The sequence below is a fragment of the Zea mays genome, chromosome 9 (assembly GCF_902167145.1).
Source record: "Zea mays cultivar B73 chromosome 9, Zm-B73-REFERENCE-NAM-5.0, whole genome shotgun sequence".
Taxonomy (NCBI): domain Eukaryota; kingdom Viridiplantae; phylum Streptophyta; class Magnoliopsida; order Poales; family Poaceae; genus Zea; species Zea mays.
The window spans coordinates 120307440-120315495 of record NC_050104.1 but is presented as its reverse complement, the minus strand read 5'-3'; the positions used below and the strand labels follow the sequence as shown (position 1 = coordinate 120315495).

At 48.8% G+C, this 8056-nt stretch overlaps 1 non-coding gene across 1 annotated transcript; it reads left to right on the top strand.

Annotated features, from left to right (window-relative positions):
- The first annotated feature begins 2086 nt into the window (after window positions 1-2086).
- On the top strand, window positions 2087-2168 carry TRNAS-GCU (transfer RNA serine (anticodon GCU)). Its single transcript has one exon. It is a non-coding gene; the product is annotated as a tRNA-Ser (tRNA).
- Window positions 2169-8056: the final 5888 nt, after the last annotated feature.

Here is an 8056-nt window from a genome sequence, read left to right as displayed (position 1 = left end):
ACTTAAAGATGGCTTGATTGGGTGAAGATATCAATGAAAGCGCTTTGAGGGACTAAGCGAAAGTGAAGGCCAAGCGACATCTTGTGGACCGAGGTATCATGGCTAAGGTGAAGAAGAGAGTACTTGCACTAAAACGATGAACTAATCAATTATTAAGAGTTATATTGTGTTGATGCATCGTTAAAGTGACTTGAAGCCATGAGTTGAGCTCATATATTGTGAAATGGTTCGTCACATGCTCGATTTATGTTTGCTTCAAAAGGTGAGGCAAAGATGTTTGTGATCCTTATGAAGCAATACCATGGAGAAATTACACATGATACACCAATGGCTCAAAGAGTTTACTTAATTATAATTTATTTAACTTGAGTATTGGAATTGTTGTACTTTCAAGGGAGGTCCAAAAAGAAGGTTGGTGTTGGTACTAAAGCTCAAAATCCTTGATTCAAAACTTCTATTTTACCTTTGTTAATCCTTAGTGGAAGTATGTAGTACAATTTTTTAAAGTTTATCTTGGCCAAAATTGCTCTCTGGAAAATCCTGGTTCAGCCAGGATTTAAGCAAGTTCAACCGGGATTGAAATCTTGGCTCAGCTAGGATTCAGGCTGGCTTAGCCGGGATTCTCTGGTCCACTTGGTTAGTCAGCCAGGAAGTCCATCGGGATCCTCTCTGCTGAATACTGGCTCAACGCCCAGCTCAGCCGAGTAGTCAGTCGTTTCCTCTCTATTGGAAATCGGCTTCTCTCCCAGTTCACCTTGTTGCTCAACCTGTGGCTGGACCGGTTTCTTCTCTGCTAGATACCAGCTCAACCGGTATTTGAACAGAAAGGTCAAACGGTCAGCTACCTTTTAGGGGCTCCTATATATAATCACTCCTACCTCCCTCCTCTACACAAGAGCACACACAAAACTCCATTCCTAACCTGAGGAACACTCCCCACACTCTCTCTCTTTCTCTCACATCTCTTGTCTCTCCCATTTCAAATCTTTGGAGATAAATCTTTGAGTGAGATTGAGATCTACGGTTTTTTGTGCTTCATCTCTAAATTATTCTTGATCTTCTTGATTCGAGATTTGGTACTACATCGAGTTCTTTGTGGATTCATTACTCTTGGAGCTTACAGCTCCTAGACGACTAGGTGTCACTTGTGATTCGTTAAATCTTGTGGAAGACCACAAGAAAGTTTGTATTACCCGCTTGTTTGAGCAAAGATTAGTGTGTGGGCTTGACCTTTGTGGTCGGCGAAGGGAAGAATAGGGTTGAAAGAGACCCGGCTCTTTGTGGGCGCCTCAGCGAGGAAATAGGGCACTTTTGTGGTGTGACCGAACCTCGGGATAAATCTTGTGTCTCTTGTATTTTTGCTCATTATGTTTGTTCATATTCTTCGTTCTCTCAGCATTTTTTGGAAGAATTGTTTATATCTTTTTGGTGTGTGGATTTTGAGAAATGTCATTCTTAGATCTATTACTTTGAACCATATGGATCATTTAGAAATATCTCATTTGCAAAGTTAACTAGATGAATTTCAAGATCAATTTAATTTTATATGTCGTTCTTTAGTTGGACTCGTGCAAACCGATTGAACAGGTTTTAACACCGGTTAAACTTATTTTACCAAGTTCGTTTCTAGGCTGCGTTGAAAAAAATTCCGTTTGCCTGGTTTTGTACACGATGATTCTAGTACCATGTTGTTATATAGCTAAACTATTGCAGCCATGGCCAAACAATAGTATAAATTCTGGCATCATTGCCCTACATGCAAGTATGTCGTCACAAACTTACTCAGGCATTCTCCAAAACGCCCATTTCCTCACATTCTAAGCGTCTCCGTAAATTTGCAATCAACTAAGGATAACAGATTTGTACTCGAGAGCCATAGATGGTTTTGATCAATGGCAGTCCCTCCTTTACCTGGATATTATTACACATCCATAGCAATCAACGATGGCAGTCTTAGTTCTAGAGTGCTACAAGCATACACCAGTCCTTATTCGCCGATGAGGATCAGGACTAGTATTGCACGATATACTACCGTTGTACTTGCGTGAAAATAAGATATTTCACGGAGACAAAGGTAACCAGAATCGTCGCTTTGGCCGAGTGGTTAAGGCGTGTGCCTGCTAAGTACATGGGGTTTCCCCGCGAGAGTTCGAATCTCTCAGGCGACGTTATTTTTTGTTTGTTCCTTTTTTTTCCACATCAGTTCATAACAGAATCTATGTGTTATAGTGCTGACTGCCCCCATTCAACAGACGAATGTAACGAAAGAACAGCACAATTCTGAACATCGCAAAATCGTTCACAAATTCGCCGAGCCTAGCCTCGGACAAGGGCAGCCGACCCCGGAGGATCTTCGTCTCGCCCGAGGCCCCCCTCCAGCGACGAACCGACCCGATCGCAAGAGCATTTAATGTAAAGGTGGTCTGACACCTTTATCCTGACACGCGTCCTCCAGTCGACAGAGCCGAAGTGACCACGGTCACTTCGCCGCTCCACTGACCGGCCTGACAAAAGGACAGCGCCGCCTGCGCCGCTCCGACTGCTGTGCCGTTCGACAGAGTGAGGCTGACAGGCAGTCAGTCCCGACCTCAGGCACCATAGGAAGCTCCGCCCCGCCCGACCCAGGGCTCAGACTCGGGCTCAGCCCCGGAAGACGGCGAACTCCGCTCCGCCCGACCCAGGGCTCGGACTCGGGCTCAGCCCCGGAAGACGGCGAACTCCGCTCCGCCCGACCCAGGGCTCGGACTCGAGCTCAGCCCCGGAAGACGACGAACTCCGCTTCGCCCGACCCCAGGGCTCGGACGCAGCCCTGGCCTCAGCCGACGGTCTCCGCCTCGCCCGACCCAGGGGCTCGGACTTGACCACGGCCACGGAAGACAGACTCGACCTCGACCTCGGAGGAGCCTCCACATCGCCCAACCTAGGGCGCGGACCGACCGCGTCGACAGGAGGCGCCATCATTACCCTACCCCGAGCTGACTCAGGCTACGGGGAACAAGACCGGCGTCCCATCTGGCTCGCTCCGCCAGATAGGAAATGATGGCGCCCCGAACGCTCTGTGACGACGGCGGCTCTCAGCCCCTTTACGGAAGCAAGAGTACGTCAGCAAGGACTCGACAGCCCCGACAGCTGTCCTTCCGCCAGGCTCCAGCGCTCCTCCGACGGCCACGACATCACACGAACCGGGTGCCAAAACCTCTCCGGCTGCCACGACGGCATGTACTTAGGGCGCTAGCTCTCCTCCGCTAGACACGTAGCACTCTGCTACACCCCCCATTGTACACCTGGATCCTCTCCTTACGCCTATAAAAGGAAGGACCAGGGCCCTCTTACAGAGGGTTGGCCGCGCGGGGAAGAGGACGGGACAGGCGCTCGCGTGAGGCCGCTCGCTCCCCCTCCCGCGTGGACGCTTGTAACCCCCTACTGCAAGCGCACCCGACCTGGGCGCGGGACGAACACGAAGGCCGCGGGATTTCCACCTCTCTCACGCCCATCTCTGGCCGCTTTCCTTCCCCCCTTCGTGCTCGGCCTCGCCCAACCCATCTGGGCTGGGGCACGCGGCGACATTTCACTCGTCGGCCAAGGGACCCCCCGGTCTCGGAACGCCGACAGTTGGCGCACCAGGTAGGGGCCTGCTGCGTGTTGACGAACAGCTTCCCGTCAAGCTACAGATGGGCAGTCTCCAGCAACCTTTCCAGCCCGGGACGGTGTTCCGTTTCGGGAGTCTTGAGTTCATGTCCCTCGACGGCAGCTACGACATGATACTCCTTCCCCTGCCGTGCGACAGCGACAATGGCGGCCGACAACCCGCCCGCCGGCGGCGGAATCGACGACGTCTTCCCCGCGTGGTGGAAGAACAACATTCAAGCTCACCCCGCCCTCTCCCCCGCCGGCGGAGGAGGAGGCGGGGCAACCAAGGCCAAGCAGGAGGCGGCCCCTCGTCGACTGTCGAGCGAGTCGACGGCGCCGGCGCCCCAACAGGGGGCGCGTCGGGCATCGACCTCGCGTTTGAGACGAAGACGAGCGTCGTCTCCCCGCGACACGCCAGCTCCGAGCAAACGGACGACGCCAGCGCGCTCGCGAAAGGCTTGCTGGGCGTCACCCTCGTACCTGGGACGACGGTGCAGTCAGTCCCTGACGTGACTTCGTCACCACCCGTCGACCAAGAGGTACCCACCGGTTCCCATCTCACCCCCATTGGATTCAGCCTCGACCCGCCAAGCGACTTCGCTTTGGCGAACGCTCTCGTAGAGGCGAGTCCAAACCCTCTGAGGTTTTGTATGCGGTCACCCTGGGACCGGCTGACGGACGTCTCGACCTACGGACCCTCGGGGTCCGAGGAAGATGATGAGCCCGACCTCTGTTGGGATTTCTCTGGACTTGGCAACCCCGGTGCCATGCGAGACTTCATGACCGCATGCGACTACTGCCTTTCCGACTGTTCCGACGGTAGCCACATGTAGGATTACGGGGAGGCTACGCTAGCGCAAAACAAAATTTTCAACCCCATAATACCAAGAACTACTGCGGTTATAGGTCATGGAATTACCACTAGACGCGCAGAGCAGCGGAAGACGTCTCGATGTAGACGAACGCGTCGAGCAGTGTCGTGCAGTCGTCGGCGTCCTTCACGTCCTCGCACGGTTCGTCCTAGTGCTCCAGATGCAGCACCTTCGAGGTATCCACACGTACAGGGAGGAAGCGTCGCGTACCGAACTGCTAGGTTCGCGACGGCGGCTTGGCGAGGGCGAGATGTGAGCGGCGGCTGCTCGTTTGCTGGTGGCAAATTAGGTTAAGCCTAACCGCGCTCCCGCCCCTCATTATATAGGCGTTATGGTGGGCTTCTGACACCGAGGCCCATCATTAACCCTAAAGCCCAGTCTAATTTCGGATCTAATCCGAGTTAGGCTTCCTTCCCCTTAAGTGTGTGACCCTATAGGTTCACGTACAAATAGACATAGCCCGAGTACTCTTACTTGGCCCAATAATTGACAGCGGCCTCTAGCAAGACATGTCAACTCCTATGCGCACGTAAAGATCATATCAGACGAACCATTGCAACATTACGTACATGTTGTTCCCTTTGTCTCACGATATTTGGTCTGGCTCTAAGTTGACCTCTCTTTCTCGATACTGTGAATTGGAATCCTTTCAATGGTTAACTCTTAACCCTAGCACGGCCATGCATTTCTTGATCCAATCACTCGAGGGGCCCAGAGATATCTCTATCACAAAGAGAGGGACAAATTCCATCTTGACTGACCATGCCTCACAGCATGCTTCCTGACAAACCCAAAACTACCTTTATAACTACCCAGTTATGGAATAGTGTTTGATAGTCCCTAAGTAAGTCAATTCACATCTTGAGAACATGCGACAATCTCAGGTCTAAGGATACAGTATTCATGTTGCAAAAAGAGAACTATATTACAATATCTTACGTTGGGTCGGTCCAGCCTCATGTCATACATGCGCCCACATTATTAGTTTAACATCTCCATGTTCATGACTTGTGAAATGTAGTCATCAACTAATACATGTGCTAGTCATCGACTCTGACTAGGGACATCATTTAGAATAACCATATAAGTAAAGAATCTCACAAACAATTCACATAATTGCTAATCAATACAAGGTGCCTTCCATGGATATTCAATTAAGCAATATATATATATATATCATGGATACAAAGAAATATGCTCATCTCTATGATTATCTCTAGGGCATATTTCTAACAGTCTCCCACTTGCACTAGAGTTAATCTAGAAGATATCTAATACCCATAGATCTCATGTGTGCCTCATGCTTAGGTTGTGGAAGAGGTTTTGTCAAAAGATCAGCAACATTCAAATCCGTATGTATTTTGCAAATCTTTATCTCACCCCGCCTAATGAATTCTCGTATGAGGTGAAACTTCCGCAGTACGTGTTTGTTTTTTTGGTGGTTCCTTGGCTCCTTAGCTTGCGCAATAGCCCCATTGTTGTCACAGTAGAGGTTCAATGGACTAGAAGCATTAGGAAACACACCAAGCTCGATGAGGAACTTCCTTATCCAAACACCTTCCTTCGCAGATTCAGAAGCTGCAATGTACTCGGCTTCTGTTGTAGAATCAGTCACAGTCTCCTGTTTGGAACTCTTCCAACTAACAGCACCACCATTTATTGTGAACACAAAACCTGATTGCGATTTTAACTCGTCTGGGTCAGTTTGGAAGCTAGCATCGGTGTAACCAGTTACAACGAGCTCCTCCTTACCCCCATATACCAGGAACATATCTTTAGTCCTTCTTAAGTACTTAAGAATGCCTTTTACCGCTGTCCAGTGATCCTCACCTGGATCAGCCTGGTACCTACTCGTAGCACTTATAGCGTATGAAACATCTGGGCGTGTACTTATCATGGCATACATGATTGATCCAATTGCTGAGGCATATGGTACCTTACTCATGCGCTCCCGCTCATTAGCCGTCGCAGGACATTGCATCTGGCTAAGGTGTTTACCATGTGACATAGGTATGAACCCTTTCTTGGACTGTTCCATGTTGAACCGTTTCAAAACCTTGTCAATGTATGTATCTTGACTTAATCCTATAAGCCTCTTCAACCTATCTCTATAGATCCTTATGCCCAAAATATATGCTGCTTCCCCTAAGTCCTTCATTGAAAAACTCTTTTTCAGTGAAGCCTTGACGGACTCCAGCATAGGAATGTCATTCCCAATCAATAATATGTCATCCACATACAAGATCAGAAATACAACAGCGCTCCCACTTTCCTTCTTGTAAACACAAGCTTCTTCTTCATTCTGATGAAAACCAAGCCCTTTGATCACTTTATCAAAACGAATGTTCCAACTCCGAGATGCTTGCTTCAACCCATAAATGGATTTCTGAAGTTTGCATATCTTTCCAGCATTGATCGGATCGACAAAACCCTCGGGCTGTATCATATACACGTCCTCATCTAGGTTTCCATTAAGGAAAGCTGTTTTGACATCCATCTGCCAAATCTCATAATCGAAATATGCGGCAATAGCTAAAATGGTCCGAATAGATTTAAGCATCGCTACTGGCGAGAATGTCTCGTCATAGTCAACTCCTTGAACTTGTCGAAAACCCTTTGCAACAAGTCGAGCCTTATAGATGTGAACATTTCCATCCATGTCTTTCTTCTTCTTATAGATCCATTTGCATTCTATAGGTCTAACACCATCAAGCGGGTCAACCAAGTTCCAAACTTGATTTTCTCCCATGGAATCTATCTCGGATCTCATGGCGACATGCCATTTCTCGGAATCTGGGTCCATCATCGCTTCTGAATATGTTGCAGGTTCGTCGTTGTCTAACAACAACACTTCCCCATTGCCCAACAATAGCACTTCTCCTCGTGCCTCGCGAAGCCTTGCTGACCTTCGTGGTTGTGGTGGTGATTCTCTTGCCATAGACGTCTCAACTTGTTTTGCTACATTAGCATCACTTGTTGAATCTTGTCCCACTGGCTCATCCTGAACTTCTTCAAGATACACCTTTTGTTTACTTTTCTCTCTTTTGAGAAACTCTTTCTCTAAGAACACACCATTCCGGGCGACAAACACTTTGCCCTCTGACCGGTGGTAAAAGTAATATCCTAAAGTTTCCTTTGGATATCCCACGAACATGCACTTGTCCGATTTTGGAGTGAGTTTATCTGACTGAAGTCGCTTGACGTAAACCTCACAACCCCAAATCTTCAGAAAAGACAAACTGGGAGTCTTCCTAGTCCACATCTCATATGGTGTCTTAACTACGGACTTAGACGGTACCCTATTTAGTGTGAAAGCTGCTGTTTCTAGAGCGTATCCCCAAAACGACAAAGGTAGGTCCGACTGGCTCATCACTGATCGAACCATATCCAATAAAGTCCGATTACGTCGCTCAGACACGCCATTCCTCTGAGGCGTTCCAGGCGGCGTAAGCTGTGGAACAATTCCACAACTCTTTAGATGATTGCTAAACTCATGACTCAAATATTCACCTCCACGATCTGATCGCAGTGCTTTAATTTTCTTGCCACGCTGA